We start from the raw sequence: 22,227 nt of genomic DNA, 5'->3' as shown, positions 1-22,227 counted from the left end.
CAGTGCACTGCTGGTAGAGAGACTGAATTTTTCAGATAAGGTGCCGATCAAGTGATGTCCTTTGTCCTGGATGGTGTGGAGAATATTCCATCACATTCCTGACTTGTGCCTCGTAGGTGGCTTTGAGGAGTTAGGAGGTAAGCCACTCGCTGCAGAATACCCAACCTCTAACCTGCTCTTGTAACCACGGTATTTTTATTGGTTGGTCCAGTTGTATTTCTGGTCAATGGCGACCCCCAGGATGCTCATGGTAGGGGATTTGGAATTCAAAATGAGTTTTTCAGCCAGTCCAGCTACTTGATGGAATGGGAAGGTGCTGCTCCGAAAGTCCAATCTTGCACCATAGATGGCACATGATCCAGGGGTACTCAACATTCAGGAAGGATAGACAGAAAGGAAAAGGAGGTGGGGTAATGTTGCTGGTTAAAGAGGAAATTAACACAATAGTAAGGAAGGACATTAGCTTGGATGATGTGGAATCTGCATGGGTGGAGCTGTGGAATACCAGAGGGCAGAAAACGCTAGTGGGAGTTGTGTACAGACCACCAAACTGTAGTAGTGAGGTTGGGGACTGCATCAAACAAGAAATTAGGGATGAGTGCAATAAAGGAACAGCAGTTATCATGAGCGACTTTAATCTACATATAGATTGGGCGAACCAAACTGGTAGCAATACAGTGGAGGAGGATTTTCTGGAATGTATTAGGGATGGTTTTCTCGACCAATATGTCGAGGAACCAACTAGAGGGCTGGCCATTCTAGACTGGGAGATGTGTAATGAGAAAGGACTAATTTAGCAATCTTGTTGTGCGAGGCCCCTTGGGGAAGATTGACCATAATATGGTAGAATTCTTTATTAAGATGGAGATTGACACAGTTAATTCAGAGACTAGGGCCCCGAACTTAAGGAACGGTAACTTTGATGGTATGAGACGTGAATTGGCTAGGATAGACTGGCGAATGATACTTAAGGGGTTGACTGTGGATGGGCAATGGCAAACATTTAAAGATCACATGGATGAACTTCAACAATTGTACATCCCTGTCTGGAGTAAAAATAAAATGGGGAAGGGGCTCAACCGTGACTAACAATGGAACTTAAGGATAGTGTAAAAACCAAGAGGCATAAAAATTGGCCAGCAAAAGCAGCAAACCTGAGGACTGGGAGCAATTTAGAATTCAGCAGAGGACGACAAAGGGTTTAATTAGGAAGGGGAAAAGAGAGTATGAGAGGAAGCCTGCTGGGAACATAAAAACTGACTGCAAAAGCTTCTATATAGGTATGTGAAGAGAAAAAGATTAGTGAAGACCAACGTTGGTCCCTTGCAGTCTGATTCAGGTGAAATTATAATGGGGAACAAAGAACTGGCAGACCAATTGAACAAATACTTTGGTTATGCCGTCACGAAGGAAGACACGAATAATCTTTCGGAAATACTAGGGGACCGAGGGTCTAGTGAGAAGAAGGAACTGAAGGATATCCTTATTAGGCGGGAAATTGTGTTAGGGAAATTGATGGGATTGAAGGCCGATAAATCCCCGGGGCCTGATAGTCTGCATCCCAGAGTACTTAAGGAAGTGGCCCGAGAAATAGTGGATGCATTGGTGATCATTTTCCAACAGTCTATCGACTCTGGATCAGTTCTTATGGACTGGAGGGTAGCTAATGTAACACCACTTTTTAAAAAAAGGAGGGAGAGAGAAAATGGCTAATTATAGACCGGTTAGCCTGACATCAGTCGTGGGGAAAATATTGGAATCAATAATTAAAGATGAAATAGCAGCGCATTTGGAAAGCAGTGACAGGATCGGTCCAAGTCAGCATGAATTTATGAAAGAGAAATCATGCTCGACAAATCTTCTGGAATTTTTTGAGGGTGTAACTAGTAGAGTGGACAAGGGAGAACCAGTGGATGTGGTGTATTTGGACTTTCTAAAGGCTTTTGACAAGGTCCCACAAGAGATTGGTGTGCAAAATTAAAGCACATGGTATTGGGGGTAATGTACTGAGGTGGATAGAGAACTGGTTGCAGACAGGAAGCAGAGAGTCAGGATAAACGGGTCCTTTTCAGAATGGCAGGCAGTGACTAGTGGGGTGCCGCAGGGCTCATTGCTGGGACCCCAGCTATTTACAATATACATCAATGATTTAGATGAAGGAATTGAGTGTAATATCTCCCAAGTTTGCAGATGACATTAAGCTGGGTGGCGGTGTGAGCTGTGAGGAGGACGCCAAGAGGCTGCAGGGTGACTTGGACAGGTTAGGGGAATGGGCAAATGCATGTCAGATGCAGTATAATGTGGATAAATGTGAGGTTATCCACTTTGGTGGCAAAAACACGAAGGCAGAATATTATCTGAATGGCAGATTAGGAAAAGGGGAGGTGCAACAATACCTGGGTGTCATGCTACATCAGTCATTGAAAGTTGGCATGCACGTACAGCACACGATGAAGGCAAATGGTATGTTGGCCTTCATAGCCAGGGGATTTGAGTTTGGGGGCAGAGAGGTCTTACTGCATTTGTACAGGGCCTTGGTGAGGCCTCACCTGGAATAGTGTGTTCAGTTTTGGTCTCCTATTCTGAGGAAGGAAGTTCTTGCTATTGAGGGAGTACAGCGAAGGTTCACCAGACTAATTCCCGGGATGGCAGGACTGACATATGAGGAGAGACTGGATTGAGTGGGCCTGTATTCACTGGAGTTTAGATGAATGAGAGGGGATCTCATAGAAACATAAAATTCTGATGGGACTGGACAGGTTAGATGAAAGAATGTTCTCGATGTTGGGGAAGTCCCGAACCAGGAGACACAATCTAAGGATAAGGGGTAAGTCATTTAGGACTGAGATGAGGAGAAACTTCTTCACTCAGAGTTGTTAACCTGTGGAATTCTCTACCGCAGAGAGTTGTTGATGCCAGTTCATTGGATATATTCAAGAGGGAGTTAGATATAGCGATAGGGGATTCAATTGTAAGGGGAATAGATCGGCGTTTCTGCGGCCGCAACCGAGACTCCAGGATGGTATGTTGCCTCCCTGGTGCAAGGGTCAAGGATGTCTCGGAGTGGGTGCAGGACATTCTGAAAAGGGAGGGTGAACAGCCAGTTGTCGTGGTGCACATTGGTACCAACTATATAGGAAAAAGAGGGATGAGGTCCTACGAGATGAATTTAAGGAGCTAGGAGCGAAATTAAAACGTAGAACCTCAAAAGTAGTAATCTCGGGATTGCTACCAGTGCCACGTGCTAGTCAGAGTAGGAATTGCAGGATAGCTCAGATGAATATGTGGCTTGAGCAGTGGTGCAGCAGGGAGGGATTCAAATTCCTGGGGCATTGGAAACGGTTCTGGGGGAGGTGGGACCAGTACAAACCGGACGGTCTGCACCTGGGCAGGACCGGAACCAATGTCCTGGGGGGAGTGTTTGCGAGTGCTGTTGGGGAGGAGTTAAACTAATATGGCAGGGGGATGGGAACCAATGCAGGGAGATAGAGGGAGACAAAATGGAGACAGAAACAAAAGACAGAAAGGAGATGAGTAAAAGTGGAGGACAGAGAAACACAAGGCAAAAAAAAGTGCCATTGTACAGTAAAATTCTAAAGGGTCAAAGTGTAATAAAAAGGCAAGCATGAAAGCTCGGTGTCTCAATGCGAGGAGTATTCGGAACCCAGGAGAGGGCTCTGAGCTAGTTAGAGTGGGTGAGAGCTCAGATGAACAGGACCCCAAGAAAGAATGCAAAAGGCAGGAGGCAACAGAGCAGAGTAGCACTGGGGTAAGTGTAAACCACAAGGTGATAGGAAAGGACAATATGTATGAATATAAAGGGGCTGCAGGAGGGGTCAAAACTAAAAATCATGATTTAATAACTAGCATTAAAACACTCTACCTCAACAAACGCAGCATTCTAAATAAAGTAAATGAGTTGACGGCACAAATCATTACAAATGGGCATGATTTGGTGACCATTACAGAAACGTGGTTGTAGGGTGGCCAAGGCTGGAAATTAAACATACAGGGGTATCTGACAATTCGAAAAGATAGACAGGAAGGGAAAAGAGGTGGGGTAGCTCTGTTAATAAAGGATGATGTCAGGGCAGTTGTGAGAGACGATATTGGCTCTAATGAACAAAATGTTGAATCATTGTGGGTGGAAATTAGAGATAGTAAGGGGAAAAAGTCACTGGTGGGCGTAATTTATAGGCCCCCAAATAATAACTTCACAGTGGTGGACAATAATCAAGGGAATAATGGAGGCATGTGAAAAAGGAACAGCAGTAATCATGGGGGATTTTAACCTACATATCGATTGGTCAAATCAAATCGCACGTGGTAGACTTGAGGAGGAATTCACAGAATGCATACGGGATTGTTTCTTAGAACAGTATGTTACAGAACCTACAAGGGAGCAAGCTATCTTAGATCTGGTCCTGTGTAATGAGACAGTAATAATAAATTATCTCCTCGTAAAAGATCCTCTCGGAATGAGTGATCACAGTATGGTTGAATTTGTAGTACAGATTGAGGGTGAGGTCGTGTCTCAAACGAGCGTACTATGCTTAAACAAAGGGGACTACAGTGGGATGAGGGCAGAGTTGGCTAAAGTAAACTGGAAACACAGACTAAACGGTGGTACAATTGAGCAACAGTGGAGGACTTTTAAGGAGCTCTTTCATAGTGCTCAACAAAAATATATTACAGTGAAAAAGAAGGGCGGTAAAAGAAGGGATAACCAGCCATGGATAACCAAGTATATAAAGGAGTATCAAATTAAAAAGCAATGCGTATAAGGTGGCCAAGGTTAGTGGGAAACTAGAAGATTGGGAAAATTTTAAACGAGAGCAAAGGATGACTAAGAAAGCAATAAAAAAAAGGAAAGATAGATTACGAAAGTAAACTTGCGCAAAACATAAAAACAGATAGTAAAAACTTTTACCGATATATAAAACGGAAAAGAGTGACTAAAGTAAATGTTGGTCCCTTAGAAGATGAGAAGGGGGATTTAATAATGGGAAATGTGGAAATGGCTGAGACCTTAAACAATTATTTTGCTTCAGTCTTCACAGTGGAAGACACAAAAACCATGCCAAAAATTGCTGGTCACAGGAATGTGGGAAGGGAGGACCTTGAGATAATCACTATCACAAAGGGGATAGTGCTGGACAGGCTAATGGGACTCAAGGTAAACAAGTCCCCTGGTCCTGATGAAATGCATCGCAGGGTATTAAAAGAGATGGCGGAAGTCATAGCAGATGCATTTGTTATAATCTACCAAAATTCTCTGGACTCTGGGAGGTACCAGCGGATTGGAAAGCAGCTAATGCAACGCCTCTGTTTAAAAAAGGGGGCAGACAAAAGGCAGGTAACTATAGCTTAACACCTGTAGTGGGGAAAATGCTTGAAGCTATCACTAAGGAAGAAATAGCGGGACATCTAGATAGGAATAGTGCAATCAAGCAGACGCAACATGGATTCATGAAGGGGAAATCATGTTTATCTAATTTACTGGAATTCTTTGAGGATATAACGAGTATGGTGGCTAGAGGTGTACCAATGGATATGGTGTATTTAGATTTCCAAAAGGCATTCGATAAGGTGCCACACAAAAGGTTATTGCAGAAGATAAAGGTACGCTGAGTCAGAGGAAATATATTAGCATGGATCGAGAATTGGCTGGTTAACAGAAAGCAGAGAGTCGGGATAAATGGGTCCTTTTCGGGTTGGAAATCAGTGGTTAATGGTGTGCCACAGGGATCGGTGCTGGGACCACAACTGTTTACAATATACATAGATGACCTGGAAGAGGGGACAGAGTGTAGTGTAACAAAATTTGCAGATGACACAAAGATTAGTGGGAAAGCGGGTTGTGTAGAGGACACAGAGAGCCTGCAAAGAGATTTAGATAGGTTAAGCGAATGGGTTAAGGTTTGGCAGATGGAATACAATGTCGGAAAATGTGAGGTCATCCACCTTGGGGAAAAAAAAGCAGTAAAAAAAAGGGAATATTATTTGAATGAGGAGAAATTACAACATGCTGCGGTGCAGAGGGACCTGGGGGTCCTTGTGCATGAAACTCTTTTTGGAGTTCACCTGCAAAACATAAAACATTAAACTGTGCCACCCGACCTGGGTGACACTCCAGACATTTACAAGGCCCTTTTTTTTTTTCTCCTTTTTTTTGTTTTTTTTTCTGTTTTTTTTTTGGGCACTAAATTCACAATTTTCCCCAGTGCCCCCTATAAAAGGGAAGGGGGACACTAAAAGCACCGGCAATGAAAACAAATTAAACTTTAAAACGTAAAATCAAATTAAAATTTGGTTGCCAGGCGTGATGATGCACTCCAGTCCCTCCGGTGCCCACCTCTCGCGGAAGGCCGCGAGCGTACCGGTGGACACCGCGTGCTCCATCTCCAAGGACACTCTGGACCGGATGTAAGAGCGGAAGAGAGGCAGGCAGTCAGGTTGAACGACCCCCTCGACCGCCCGCTGCCTGGACCGGCTGATGGCACCCTTGGCCGTGCCCAGGAGCAGTCCTACGAGGAGGCCTTCGGACCTACCCGCTCCCCTCCGCACAGGGTGCCCAAAGATCAGGAGAGTGGGACTGAAGTGCAGCCAGAATTTCAGGAGCAGCCCCTTCAAATAATGGAACAGGGGCTGCAACCTCGTGCGCTCAATAAGAACATGGAACACGGACTCCTCCAGACCGCAGAAATTGCAGGCGGCCTGGGAGTCCGTGAACCGGCTTAAAAATTTGTTGCACGGCACTGCTCCGTGCACCACCCTCCAGGCCAAGTCCCCGATGAGTAGTGGGAGGACCCCTGCGTAGAGTGCCCTCCATCGGGGACCCCCGCCTCCTCCGGACGGCAAGATGGTACGCCATGGCGTGTCCGGACGGCCGGCGAGGATGGCAAAGTTGAGGGTGTGCAGGAGCAGCCCGTACAGGAAACCCCTCCGCGCGGAACTGAAAGGCACGGAGGGGATTTCCCCGAGGCGGCTCAAGTTGTGAGGCGCCGGCCCCCGAGGGAGGTTCCGGGGTTTGGCGCCGATGAGGAATTCCGTCCGGACGGGGGTCAGTTCGGACGGGATCGCCCCACGTGCTTGAGCCTCCTCGATGCACCTAACGGAGTCAGGGCCCAGAGCTGTTTTTAGCGACTCGATGGCATCGGCCGCGTGGCGGACGTTGGCAGAGTCCTTGTGCATGAATCCCCAAAAGTTAGTTTGCAGGTGCAGCAGGTAATCAGGAAGGCGAATGGAATGTTGGCCTTCATTGCGAGAGGGATGGAGTACAAAAGCAGGGAGGTCCTACTGCAACTGTACAGGGTATTGGTGAGACCGCACCTGGAGTACTGCGTGCAGTTTTGGTCACCTTACTTAAGGAAGGATATACTAGCTTTGGAGGGGGTATAGAGATGATTCACTAGGCTGATTCTGGAGATGAGGGGGTTACCTTATGATGATAGGTTGAGTAGACGGTCTTTACTCGGAGTTCAGAAGGATGAGGGGTGATCTTATAGAAACATTTAAAATAATGAAAGGGATAGACAAGATAGAGGCAGAGAGGTTGTTTCCACTGGTTGGGGAGACTAGAACTAGGGGGCACAGCCTTAAAATACGGGGGAGCCAATTTAAAACCGAGTTGAGAAGGAATTTCTTCTCCCAGAGGGTTGTGAATCTGTGGAATTCTCTGCCCAGGGAAGCAGTTGAGGCTAGCTCATTGAATGTATTCAAATCACAGGTAGATAGATTTTTAACCAATAAGGGAATTAAGGGTTACGGGGAGCGGGCAGGTAAGTGGAGCCGAGTCCACGGCCAGATCAGCCATGAACTTGTTGAATGGCGGAGCAGGCTCGAGGGGCTAGATGGCCGACTCCTGTTCCATCTTCTTATGGCTCAAGGGATCAAGGGGTATGGAGAGAAAGCAGGAAAGGGGTACTGAGGTGAATGATCAGCCATTATGTTGTTGAATGGTGGTGCAGACTCGAAGGGCCGAATGGCCGACTCCTGCACCTATTTTCTATGTTTCTATGATCTTTTATGCTAAAGGCTCCATCCCCAGAGTAGATTGGCAGGTGAAGACATAAGCTAATGCACTTCCAGTGGCACAGCAGCCCGTGACAAGTATTTTGTCTTATAATCCAAACTTTGATTAAAGCTGTAATGCTACATTATATATTTGAATGCTTCACTAAATTAATACTTCGCCAAAAAAACTGAAGCTCATCGAATTTAAATTGCAACTTGACGTTCGGGTGCCGATTGTCATACATTACATGTATCTTTTCATATTTCTTAAAGATACAGATACAACGTCCGAAATGTGGAATCATTGGGATGGAGTCCATTCCGTTTTTGGGTTTTTCCGGATGTCAGACAAGAAAATCAATTGTCTGAAATCCGGAATCCTCGACCGAATCCATGCCTGGTTTTGAGCATGAGGTCTGAAATCCTGTAATACTAGAAATGCGGCATGGATTCAATCGAGGATTCCAGATTTGATTTTCTTGTCTGAAATCTGGAATCCTCAACTGAATCCGTGCCAGATTTTGGGTTTTGCCTCAAAAATGTCTAGTTTTCGGACAATAGTTCCGGGCGACTATCAGTTATGAGCAAAATGTCCGTTTTCTGGACAATTCCGGTTATCGGAGTTCTGAATTCGGGACATTGCACTTGTACATCATTCTTTTAAAGCAGTTTTCAACTTTCGCATACAAACGAAGACATATTATCCAATAAGGAGAAGTCCTTGGAGAGTATCCCTTTAAGAGTTTGGCACCATGCATACGCTTCTTGGTCAGGTGCCCATCACTACTCCCACTTTGTCGATGCCTTTTCTTTAGACACAGCTTAGTTCTTTGGCGGAAGCAGCAAAGACCGGCCATTAACATGTAGCAGGAGCAAGAGAATACATTGGGCCACAAATTGCGGTCGGGGTCTTCCCATGGGCAGGTACCTCTGACCAAAATTTTCTTAACGAAAGTACCTGGTGGTCCAGTGGGACGAACATTTCCGGTGTAAGGCCTCGATCGGGAGCCCAGCGCAGAGGCCCACGCATCCCAGGATCATAAGCGCAACTAGGGATCACGTGGGGCTGGGCCACCAATGAACATGAAGTATGCTCATTGATAATAATGGTGAGTTCCGTTTGTTCGAGCTTGCATTACTATCAATGAGAATACCCCCAGAAACACAAGACAATAAATTAAAAAAACCTCACATATTTAAAATTAATTGAAATTGAATGTTTTAGGGGGGGAAAAAAAGTGTTTGAAAATGTTTTAAAAATGTTTTTAGAGTTTAAAAAACTTCTTAATGGACAGGGTTTTTAATATAAAAATTAATAATAAAATTTAATTTTTCTATCTTTTAAAACTTTCAATAGTAAAAGCAGGACATTCGCTGGGCAAATAGCCCAAATCTCTGCCAGCGAAGGCCCTTCTCCCAGGGATGCGTTGGAACTGTCAAAAGAAATTTTGACAGTTCGAAAGTGCTAGATTTCGGCCACGCGTTTTGCTCGCTGTAACCCGGAATCTGCGGGGCCTCTTCGAGCGCACATGCACATCGTACGCCCCTGGAGGGACAGCAATTTCAGGGCCAATAAAAATAGCGAACTCCATGCTGTACAGATTTGAAAAGGAACAGAAGGACTCGAGGGCACAAAGTTTGTATGTGGAAGGGGAGTTAAATTCAAAGAATGAGCATGAACCACACTGATATGTAATTAATGTCCTTCCTCAGTAATTCACAATATTCATGTGCCAACTATATTTAGTACTGAAGATTAAAGTTAATCATACTGAAACATGAAACAAAGTGTGGTATTCCATTTTGTAATAAACCAGTCAAATGTGGAATTGGCCACCATTAGTAACAAATACCTTCCTCTTCAATAGGAAGGATGCCATTAATGTCTGTGATGAGGGCTCAGCCTATCCAAATTGATATTAAACAAAAAGTTGATAACGCAAGTTATTTATAACCATAAAATCATATTATACATTGCCAAAGATGAAAAGGAAAAGATTTGGACATGATTGTTATTCACTGAAAGCCTGCAGTAAATATGAAGCTGTTATTAACAAACGTAATCAAATACGACAGTGCAGCTGATGGGCATATCAAAATAAATTTCAATACGGTGTAGATTTCCTTCAGCTAATCATCAAGACCAGAGCCATTCTCTATGATCCCACCACAAACACTGTACCCTCACCACAGATTCTATCTCCCTCCCTAGCCACAGTCTCGAGCTGAAACAGATTGTTCAAGCTCGGTGTCCTATTCAACTCTGGGCAGAGTTTCCAACCTTATATCCTCTCCATCACAAAGCCTGCCTACTTCCACCTCAGTAAGACAGCCTACCTCCATCCTACCTCAGTCCATCTGCCACTGAAACCATCATATATATGCCTTTATCACTTCCAGACTCAATTACTCCAATGCTCTACTCATTGGTCTCCCATCTTCCACCCGTGCCATGCCGTTCCGCATATCTCAACCTCTCCCAGCTGCAAAACTACCCCAAACTCTCCAATCCTCTTACTCCAAGCTTCTTAGGCATCACCTTCCTTTCACCTCACGAATAGAGGCTGTGCCTTTAGCCATCCAAATGCTCAGCAGCGGAAGCAGCAGGCTATAAACAGAGTTAAGCGATCCCACAATCCACGGATCAGATCAAAGCTCTGCAGTTCTGCCACATTCAGTGAATGGAAGTGGACAATTAAACAACTAATGGGAGGAGGAGGCACCATGATTATCTCCATCCTCAATGGTAGCGGAGCCCAGAACACAAGTGCAAAAGACAAGGTTGAAGCGTTTGTTTGCAACCATCTTCAGCCTCCTCCAGAGGTCCCCACCATCACAGAAGCCAGTCTTCAGCCAATTCGATTCACGCCACGTGATATCAAGAAGCGGCTGAGCACACTGGATACAGCAAAGGCTAGGGGCCCCAACAACAGCCTGGCTGTCGTGCTGAAGACTTGCGCTCCAGAACTAACCACATCTCTAGCCAAGCTGTTCTAGTGCAGCTACAACACTGGCACCTACCAGACAATGTGGGAAACTGCTCAGGTATGCCCTATCCACAAAAAGCAGGACAAATCCAATGCGGCCAATTACCACCCCAATCATCAGCAAAGTGACAGAAGGGGTCGTCGTCCGTACAATCAAGCGGCATTTACTCACCAATAACCTGTTCACCGGTGCTCAGTTTGGGTTCTGCCAGAAACCCCTTGGCTCCAGACCTCATTACAGCCTTGGTCCAAACATGGATAAAAGAGCTGCATTCCACAGGTAAGGCAAGAGTGACTTCCCTTGACATCAAAACAGCATTTGATTGGCATCAAGGAGCCCTAGTAAAATTGAAGTCAATGGGTATAGGGGGGAAAACTCTTCACTGACTGGAGTCATACCTAGCACAAAGGAAGATGATTGTGAGTGTTCGAGGTCAACCATCCCAGCCCCAGGACATCGTTGCAGGAGTTCCTCAGGGAAGTGTCCGAGGCCCAACCATCTTCAGCTGCTTAATCAACGACCTTCCCTTCATCATAAGATCAGAAGTGCGGATGTTTGCTGATGATTGCAGTGTGCAGTTCCATTCGCAACTCCAGAAAATCAAGCAGACCATGCCAGTATGCAAGAAAACCTGGACGACATTCAGGCTTGGGCTGATATGTGGCAAGTAACCTTCGTGCCAAGTAACCTTCGTGCCACACAAGTGCCAGGCAATGACCATCAACAAGCGACAGTCCAACCACCTCCCCATGATATTCAATGGCATGACCATCGCTGATTTCCCCACCATCAACATCCTGGGTGGGGGGGGGGGGGGGGGGGGGGAGGAAAAAGAGGTCATCATTGACCAGGAACTTAATTGGACAAGCCATATAAATACGATGGCTACAAGAGCAGGCCAGAGACTGGGTATTCTACGGCAAGTATCTCACCTCCTGACTCCTCAAATCCTTTCCATCATCTACAAGGCACAAGTCAGGAGTGTGATGGAATACTCTCCACTTGCCTGGATGAGTGCAGCTCCAACAACACTCGAAGCTCGACACCATCCAGGACAAAGCAGCCCATTTAATTGGTACCCCATCCACTACCTTCAACATTCACTCCTTCCACAATCGTCGCACCGTGGCTGCAGTGTGCACTATCTACTTTGCACTGCAGCAACTAGCCATGGCTTCTTCGGCAGCACCTCCCAAACACACAACCTCTACCACCTCGAAGGACAAGGGAAGCAGGCTCATGGGAGCACCATCACCTGCAACTTCCCCTTCAAGTTACACACCATCCTGATTTGGAAATATATCACTGTTCCTTCATTGTTGTTGGGTCAAAATCCTGGAATTCCCTTCCTAACAGCACTGTGAGAGTTCCTTCACCTCAAGGACTGCAGCGGTTCAAGAAGACGGCTCACCACCATCTTCTTCAGAACAATTAGGGATGGGCAATAAATGCTCACTTTACCAGCAACGTCCACATCGTGGAATGAATACAAAGAAAATCCAGGTTCACTTACTAAACTCCTTTGCCACTCTACCTTCTTTTCTTTTAAGAATTAAAACCCAACTGTGACCAATCATTTGGTTACCCTTCCTCATCCTTTCATCTTTGACTCAGCATTCATTTGTCGTAATGACTCTGCAAGGCACTTTGGAATGTTTTTCTACATTCAAAGGTGCTAAATAATTGCCAGATTTATTGTAGATTATTGCAGGGATTAGATGTGGTATTATGTGCAATTTAATGCTGATGTATTGGAGAACCTACAGAGAAGAACAAAAGTGACTTCAGGAATTGTGTTCTAAATTATGAGCAGAGACTCGAAGCTGATATGGGTTTCATAGCAGATAAAAATAAAACTGGGTGGTGGGGGAGTGAGTGTGTGAACAACACAATTCAAGTCTGTAAAATGTTAAAAGGCACAAGAGGTGAATGCAAGTTTGATGGGAATTATGAATGTTAGAATAGGTTCAAAATTAACAAGCTGCTAGCAAGACATTGAAAATAGAAGAATTTCCTTCCTGTCCTACGAGTGGACACATGGAACATGCTTTCAGCAAAAGCAGTTGATGCTGTGTGCACTTCAAAAAAATGGTACAGATACGGCATCCAAAATCCAGAGTTCTGGAATCCGGCATCCATTGGTGGCAAGGTCGTTTGAAATCCGTAAAATGTTCCAGAATCCAGACCTGCCAACCGAGGGCCCGCTGCTGCCTGACCGCGGGTCTCGCCTTGCCGCCAGAAAACGCCTTGGCAGCTGGGGGCCCGCCTGACGACCTCATCGATGGGGCCGGTGGCCCAAACAGCTCCTCGGCGAGCACGCCCCACTTTGTGTTCCGAAATCAGGAAATACCCGAACTTGGGCTCGGGTGTTTCTGGATTCGTGACGTCAGAAAGACGTTCCGGATTCTGCGTTTTTCCGGACTTTGGAATGGCCTCAGTCCCAAGGGTTCTGGATTCTGGACGCTGCAACTTTATAGCTATCCAGTCTCTTGCCACAACTTCCAGATAAATGGAATAGATGCCCATTTTCAGCCATTTGTCTGGAGGTCTCCCGAATATATAGCAGGAGACCAAGAAAACTCTGCGGAATTTCATGGCCTATATGTTCTACATCGGATTACACAGGCGATATGACACAGAAACAGCCCATTAGGCCCAACCGGTCCATGCTGGTGTTTATGTTCCACTTAAGCCTCCTCCTGTTTAAAGTATAGACAGAAATGATCAAATATTGCACATGTAATAACCAATATTCCCCCTAATTTTTTTGGGGGGTATGTGGCCCCTTTAATGGGCTGTACAGTCCAAAGTTTTGTGCACGTGTGAAACTTAACATTGGAAAGGCCAGTCCCGGGCTGCATGGGACCGGCCAACAGCTGCATAGCTTAGAGGGAAAGTTGGTCATAAACACTCCTCATTTCAATTTTAAGTTCTAAGAAAGGAGTCCCAAGTTCTGATCATTTCCTTGTATCGCTCTCTACCCATTTTCCACTTGCCCCTCCAAATCGTCCTTCTTTCTGTGTCTGTCCCTGAAAATAAAACTATCCTTCAAGTCACTTACCACTGCACATTGCTAAATCACACATACTCCACCACTTTGATGCCTTTATCCACCTTAAAGCCATTAATCTCTCACCCTAGTCGTTCCCCCTCGTATACCCCTCATCGCCACTCCCTTAAGTTCAAGGGACGCCGATTTGAACATCTTTGGCTGAGAACTGGTTTAATCCTCCATCGCCAGATCTGGCTGAACCACATAAAGGACATAAGGACATAAGAACATAAGAAATAGGAGCAGGAGTCGGCCATACGACCCCTCGAGCATGCTCTGCCATTTAATACGATCATGGCTGATCCGATTATGGACTCGGGTCCGCTTCCCTGCCTGTTCCCCATAACCCCTTATTCCCTTAGTTAAGAAACTGCCGATCTCTGTCTTAAATCTACTCAATGACGTAGCTTCCAGAGACAGCGAATTCCAGATTCACAACCCTCAGAAGAAATTCCTCCTCATCTCAGTTTTAAATGGGCGACCCCTTATTCTAAGATTATGCCCCCTCATGCTAGCTTCCCCAATCAGTGGAAACATCCTCTCTGCATCCACCTTGTCAAGCCCCCTCATAATCTTATACATTTCGATAAGGTCACCTCTCATTCTTCTGAATTCCAATGAGTAGAGGCCCAACCTACTCAACTTTTCCTCATAAGTCAATCCCCTCATCTCCAGAATCAACCCAGTGAACTTTCTTCTGAACTGCCTCCAAAGCAAGTATATCCATATCTCGGGAGCCTCCCATCAACAAGAGCGGGCATTGATGATGAGATCCAACACCGCCTCCAGTGCAGCCTTCGGCCGCCTGAGGAAAAGTGTATTTGAAGACCAGATCCTCAAAACTGCCACCAAGCTCATGGTCTACAGGGCTGTATTAATAGCTGACCTCCTGTATGGCTCAGAAACATGGACCATGTACAGTAGACACCAAGACGCTGGGGAAATACCACCAACGATATCTCTACAAGATCTGACAAATCCCCTGGGAGAACAGACGCACCAACATTAACGTCCTCGACCAGGCCAACATCCCCAGCATCAAAGCACTGGCCACATTTGATCAGCTCCGCTGGGCAGGCCACATAGTTCACAGGCCAGAAACGAGACTCCCAAAGCAAGCGCTCTACTCGGAACTCCTTCACGGCAAACGAGCCAAAGGTGGCAGCAGAAACGTTACAAGGATACCCTCAAAGTCTCCCTGATAAAGCGCAGCATCCACTGACACCTGGGAGACCCTGACCAAAGACCACCCTAAGTGGAAGCAGCGCATCTGGGAGGGCGCTGAGCACCTCGAGTCTCGTCGCCGAGGGCATGCAGAAATCAAGTGCAGGCAGCAGAAAGAGCGTGTGGCAAACCAGTTCCACCCACCCCTTTCCCCAACGACTATCTGTCGCATCTGTGACAGAGACTGAGGTTCTCGTATTGGACTGTACAGTCACCCAAGAATTCAGGTTGAGTGGAAGCAAGTCTTCCTCGATTCCGAGATCCTGCCGATGATGATCCTTTCGTAAGTATGGAAACCAAAACTGCAGCAGTATTCCAGGTGTGGCCTCACCAATACCATGTATAACTGTAGCAAGACTGCCTTGCTTTTATACTCCATCCCCTTTGCAATAAAGGCCAAGATTCCATTGGCCTTCCTGATCATTTGCTGTACCTGCAAGCTAACCTTTGTGTTTCATGCACAAGTACCTCCAGGTCCCGCTGTACTGCAGCACTTTGCAATTTTTCTCCATTTAAATAATAACTTGATCTTTGATTTTTTCTGCCAAAGTGCATAACCTCACACTTTCCAACATTATACTCAATCTGCCAAATTTTTGTCCACTCACTTAGCCTGTCTATGTTCTTTTGCAGATTTTCTGTGCCCTCCTCACACCTTTGTATCAGCAGCAAACTTGGCTACGTTACACTCAGTCCCTTCTTCCAAGTCGTTAATATAGATTGTAAATAGTTGGGGTCCCAGCACCGATCCCTGCAGCACCCCACTAGTTACTGATCGCCAACCCAATAATGACCCATTTATCCCGACTCTCTATTTTCTGTTAGTTAGCCAATCCTCTATCCATGCCAATATATTACCCCCAAACCTGTGAACTTTTATCTTGTGCAGTAACCTTTTATATAGCACCTTATCAAATGCCTTCTGGAAATCCAAATACACCACATCCACTGGTACCCCCTTATCCACCCTGCTCATTACATCCTCAAAGAACTCCAGCAAATTTGTCAAACATGATTTACCTTTCATAAAACCATACTGACTCTGCTTGACTGAATTTTGTTTTGCCAAATGTCCTGCTACTGCTTCTTTAATAATGGACTTCAACATTTTCCCAACCACAGATGTTAGACTAACTGGTCTATAGTTTCCTGCTTTTTGTCTGCCTCCTTTTTTTAAATAGGGGCATTGCATTTGCGGTTTTCCAATCTGCTGGGACCGCCCCAGAATCCAGGGAATGTTGGTTAATTACAACCAAAGCATCCACTATCCCTGCTGCTACTTCTCTTAAGACCTTATGATGAATAGTGGCGTACATTTAAGGAGATATTTCACAACGGTCAAGAAAAATATATTCCAGTGAAGAAGGGTGTAAACGTCCAGTGGATTTATCCACCTTTAGTCCCATTATCTTACCGAGTACCACCTCCTTAGTGATTGTGTTGAGTTCCCCTCCCCCCCCCCCCACCAAAGCTCTTTGACTATGCGCTGTTGGGATATTGTTAGTATCCTCCTCTACCATAAAGACGGATACAAAATATTTGTTCAGAGTTTCTGTCATCTCCATGTCCCCAGTTATTAATTCCCTGGTCTTGTCCTCTAAGGGACCAACATTTACTTTAGCCACTCTTTTTATATATCTATAGAAACTCTCGCTATCTGTTTTTATATTTCATACTAGTTTACTTTCATAGTCTATCTTCCCTTTCTTAATCATTTTTAGTCATGCTTTGCTGGCTTTTAAAAGCTTCCCAGTTCTTCTGTCCTCCCAGTAGTTTTAGCCACTTTGTATGCCCTTGTTTTTAATTGGATACCGTCCTTTATTTCTTTCGTTAGCCACGGATGGCAATTTTTTCGTTTACACCCTTTCTTCTTCACTGGAATATATTTTTCTTGACAGTTGTGAAATATCTCCTTAAATATACGCCACTGTTCATCAACTGTCCTACACTTTAATCTATTTTCCCACTTTAGCCAACTCTGCCCGCATACCTTTGCAGTCTCCTTTATTTAAGCTTAGTACGCTGGTTTGAGATCCAACTTTCTCACCCTCCATTTGAATTTGAAATTCAACCATGCTATGATCATTCCAAGGGGATCCTTTACTAGGAGATGGTTTATTAATCCTGTCTCATTACACAGGACCAAATCCAAGATAGCCTGCCGCCTGGTTGGTTCCGTTACATACTGCTCAAGGAATTCGTCCCTTATGCACTTTATGAACACTTCCTCAAGGCGACCCATACCAACTTGATTTGTCCAATCAATATGGAGGTTAAACAACACCCATGATTATTGCTGTTCCCTTTTTATAAGCCCCCACTATTTCCTGGTTTATACTCCGACCAACAGAATTGCTAGTTCGGGGGCCTATAAACTTATTATTCCTTATCTCTACCCAAACTGTTTCAACATCCTGATCATTTCATCCAATATCATTTCTCACTATTTTACTGATTTCATCCTTTATCAACAGAGCTACCCCACCTCCTTTTCCTGTCTGTCTGTCCTACTGGATTGTCAAGTACCCCTGAATATTTAGTTCCCAGACCTGGCCACCTTGCAACCACTTCTCTGTAATGGCTATCAAATCATACTAATTTGTATCTATCTGTGCCGTCAACTCATCTATTTTATTACGAATGCTACATGCATTGAGACAGCCTTTAATGTTTTTTTTTAAAACTCATTTTTCCTTCTTGTTTCCTCTTTCCTTCAAACTCACTTTCTAATTTCAGCTTTACTCCCCTCCCAGTGAATCTATTTTCAGGTACCCATCCCCCTGCCAAGCTAGTTTAAACTCTCTCCAACAGCACTAGCAAACCCTCTCCCCCCTGCCCCCCCCAAAAACGAGGCTATTGGTCCCGACTCTGTTGAGATGCAACCCGTCCGGCTTGTACGGGTCCCACCTCCACCAGAAACGGTCCCATGCCTCAGAAAACTAAAGCCCTCCCGCTTGCACCATTTTTCCAGCCATGCATTCATCTGCTCTATCCTCCTGTTTCTGTACTCACTAGCACGAGGCACCGGGAGTAATCCAGAGATTACTACCTTTGAAGTCCTGCTTTTTAATTTCTCTCCTAGCTCCCTAAATTCTGCCTGCAGGATCTCATCCCTATTTCTACCAATGTCATTGGTCCTGATATGGACCACGACCTCTGGCTGTTCACCCTCTTCCCCCAGAATGCCCTGCAGCCACTCGGTGACATCCTTGACCTTGGCACCAGGGAGGCAACATACCATCCTGGAGTCACGTCTGCTCACCTGTCTATCGAATCCCTTACCACTTTAGCTCTTCCATTCTTCTTCCTCCCCCCGTGCAGCTGAGCCACCCGTGGTGCCATGGATTTGGCTCTGGCTGCACTCCCCAGAGCCACCATTACCCCCACCGGTACTCAGAACAGATTACTGGTTGGAGAGCAAGATGGACTCAGGGGACTCCTGTACTATCTGCCTAGTCCTCTTCTGTCCGGCGGTCACTCAATCCCTATCAGCCTGTACACTCTTAAGTTGCTGGGTGACCACCTCTAGAAACGTGCTATCCACGTAGCTCTCAGGCTCACGGATGCACCTCAGTGACTCCAGTCGCCGCTCAAGCTGCAAAACACGGAGCTCGAGTTGGTGCAGCTGGAGACACCTCCTGTACACGTGGTCGTCAGAGCTGCGCGAAGCATCCAGGATTTCCCACATGCCACAGGATGTGCAATCCACGGGACTGAGCTGCCCTGCCACCCCTCTAGTTACACTCGGAACTATCAAGTAGAACTAAACTCTAAAGCTTAGCAAAACACACCCAACTGCTACTCAGCAAATGGCTGATTTAATTAATTAGTTTTCCTTAGATAATAAAGATCACTTATTGATTGAATTGCAGTTCCTAACTTACAACAATGCCCAAATTTTTTTTAAAGAAAATAAAATATTCACCAATCCACCAGCCAATCACTTAAAGGACTATCTGGTCCTGCCCTCCAGCACTAAAACTGCTCACTATTCAAAGATTATCCTGGAATGCAAAGATAACACCGGCTTTCTTTTCTCCAACACAAACCATCATCTTAAACCACTCTCCCATGTCTCCTCCACACTTCCCTCCAACAAGTCTGAGGAACTCATGAACTTTGTCACAAAGATCGAGACCATCTGTTCAACTGCCTCTGCCACTTCCCTCCTTTCCTCTAGCCCACCAGGTCTAAATTCCTGAGGTTCCCTGCTACCCCAGCCCTGAAGTCGCATTATTCTCCAGCAGTTTTTTAAATTTATTTACAGGATGTGGACGTTGCTGGCAAGTCCAGCATTTATTGCCCATACTAAATTGCCATAGAGAAGGTGGTGGTGAGCTGCCTTCTTGAACCACTGCAGTCCTTGTGGTGAAGGTACATCCTCAGTGCTAATAGGTAGGGAGTTCCCGGATTTTGACCCAGGAAGGAAGGAACTGTGATATATTTCTAAGTCAGGTGGTGTGTGACTTAAGAGGGGAACTTGGAGGTGATGGTGATCCCAGGCGCTTGCTGCCCTTGCCCTTATAGGTGGTAGATGGAACTGCTGTTGAAGGCAGCTTGGACTGTTATTGCAATGCATCTTGTAGAAAGTACACACTGCAGCCACGGTGTATTGATGGTGGAGGGAGTTCATGTTTATGGTGGTGGATGGGCTGCCAATTAAGCAAGCTGCTTTGTTCTGGATGGTGTTGAGCTTCTTGAGTGTTGTTGGAGCTGCACTCATCCAGGCAAGTGGAGAGTATTCCATCACACTCCTGACTTGTGCCTTGTAGATGGTGGAAAGGCTTTGGGGAGTCAGGTGAATCACTCACCGCAGAATACGCAGCCTCTGACCTGCTCTTGTAACCACCATATTTATGTGGCTTGTCCAGTTTAATTTCTGGTCAACGGTGTAGACAGCTTCCTTATCTGAGGAGTTGCGAATGGAACTGAACACTGCAATAATCAACGAACATCCCCACTTCTGATCTTATGATGGAGTGAAGGTGGTTGGGCGAAGCAGCTGAAGGTGGTTGGGCCTAGGAACTCCTGCAGTGATGTCCTGGAGCGGAGATGATTAGCCTCTAACAACCACAACCATCTTCTTTTCTGCTCGGTATGACTCAAGCTAGTGGAGATTATTCCATCTGATTGCCATTGACTTCAATTTTACTGGGGCTCCTTGATGCCACACTCTGTCAAATGCTGCCTTGATGTGAAGCACAGTCACTCTCAGCTCACCTCTGGATTTAAGCTATCGTTTAAAACCAGACTGTTGATGCAGGTCAGAAGCTAATTACATCATGGGGCCAGTGTCCCAATTAAGATATGCTAATATTGGAGATTGGTCAGTACAATGGGGAAGTAGGAACAAGCAGACAGGTTAGTAACATGAGGTGTTAATATCAGATTGACCAGAACAATGAAGACACCAAAGTTAACAGACCAGTTTCAAAATCATATTAACCATTTGAGATGGCTTCTATATCATAGAATCATAGAAATTTACAGCATGAAAGGAGGACATTTTGGCCCATCGGGTCTGCACCAACCAACAAAGAGCTATCCGGCCTAATCCCACTTTCCAGCTCTTGGTCCGTAGCGTTGTAGGTTATGGCACTTCAAATGTGATCTCATGTTCCTTTGAAGTGCCAGGGACGAAATTGGACACATTTATTTACAACAGAAAAATGCTACGATTGGGTGCCCTTGATCACGACCCAATTGGTCCCCTTGGAGGACAAATCAGCAAACACACCAGCAGTTTCTCTGGCATGTGTAATTAGAATCGCCCTACCGATGTAATCAGTGACTTTGCAAAGTGTAATTCGAGCCATTCAAACTGCCACTCACTGGCACAGGTTAAGACTATGCCCCCTGCCCCCACACCCACGTTCCTGTCCCATCCCAAGTTTCTGACCCCCAGACTCTCTCGCTCTCTCTGCCGCACCCACCCCCGCCCCGCCCCCCCACAGTCTGTCTCACTCACTCTTGTCCCCAAAGTCTCTCCCTCTTCTCCCCAAAGTCTCTCCCTCGCTTCCCTCCCCCCCCCCCATCTCTCCCTCTCTCACGCTCCCACCATCCCCCGTTTCTCCCTCTTCTCCCCCTTCCCCTCCCCAGTCTCTCTTCTCCCCCCTCCAGTCTCTCTCTTCTCCCCCTCCCCCCCCCAGTCTCTCTCTTCTCCCCCCCTCCCCCCCCAGTCTCTCTCTTCTCCCCCCCTCCCCCCCCAGTCTCTCTCTTCTCTCCCCTCTCCCCCCAGTCTCTCTCTTCTCTCCCCTCCCCCCCAGTCTCTCTCCCCCCCTCCCCCCCCAGTCTCTCTCTCCCCCCCTCCCCCCCCAGTCTCTCTCTCTCCCCCTCCCCACCCCCCCGTCTCTCTCCCCCTCCCCCCCCCCCCCAGTCTCTCTCTCTCCCCCCCTCCCCCCCCAGTCTCTCTCTCTCCCCCTCCCCCCCCAGTCTCTCTCTCTCTCCCCCCGTCTCTCTCTCCCCCTCCCCCCCTCAGTCTCTCTCTCTCTCCCCCCCCCCCTCAGTCTCTCTCTCTCTCCCCCCCCCCCCTCAGTCTCTCTCTCTCTCCCCCCCCCCCTCAGTCTCTCTCTCCCCCCCCCCCCCTCAGTCTCTCCTCCCCCCCCCCTCAGTCTCTCTCTCCCCCCCCCCCTCAGTCTCTCTCTCCCCCCCACCCCTCAGTCTCTCTCTCTCCTCCCCCTCCCCCCTCCCCAAGTCTCTCTCTCTCCCCCTCCCCCCAGTCTCTCTCTCCCCCATGCCCCCTCCCCCCCATGTCTCTCACTCCCATGCCCCCTCCCCCCAGTTGCTCTCTCTCTCTCTCTCTCTCTCTCTCTCACGCTCCCTCCCCCCAGTCTCTCTCTCACGCTCCCTCCCCAAAGTCTCTCTCTCTCATGCTCCCTCCCCCCAGTCTGTGTCTCTCACTCCCCCAGTCTGTGTCTCTCACTCTCGCTCCCCCCAATCTGTGTCTC

At 46.6% G+C, this 22,227-nt stretch overlaps 1 protein-coding gene across 6 annotated transcripts in view; it reads right to left on the bottom strand.

The window, feature by feature from the left end:
- The window catches only part of snx13 (sorting nexin 13), a 267,161-nt gene that overhangs the window by 60,764 nt on the left and 184,170 nt on the right, over window positions 1–22,227 (bottom strand). The gene's annotated exons all lie outside the window — the stretch shown is intronic.

Source organism: Pristiophorus japonicus, chromosome 5, assembly GCF_044704955.1.
Source record: "Pristiophorus japonicus isolate sPriJap1 chromosome 5, sPriJap1.hap1, whole genome shotgun sequence".
NCBI lineage: Eukaryota > Metazoa > Chordata > Chondrichthyes > Pristiophoridae > Pristiophorus > Pristiophorus japonicus.
Note: the sequence above shows the minus strand (reverse complement) of the source record. Positions and strands in the feature narration are given on the sequence as shown.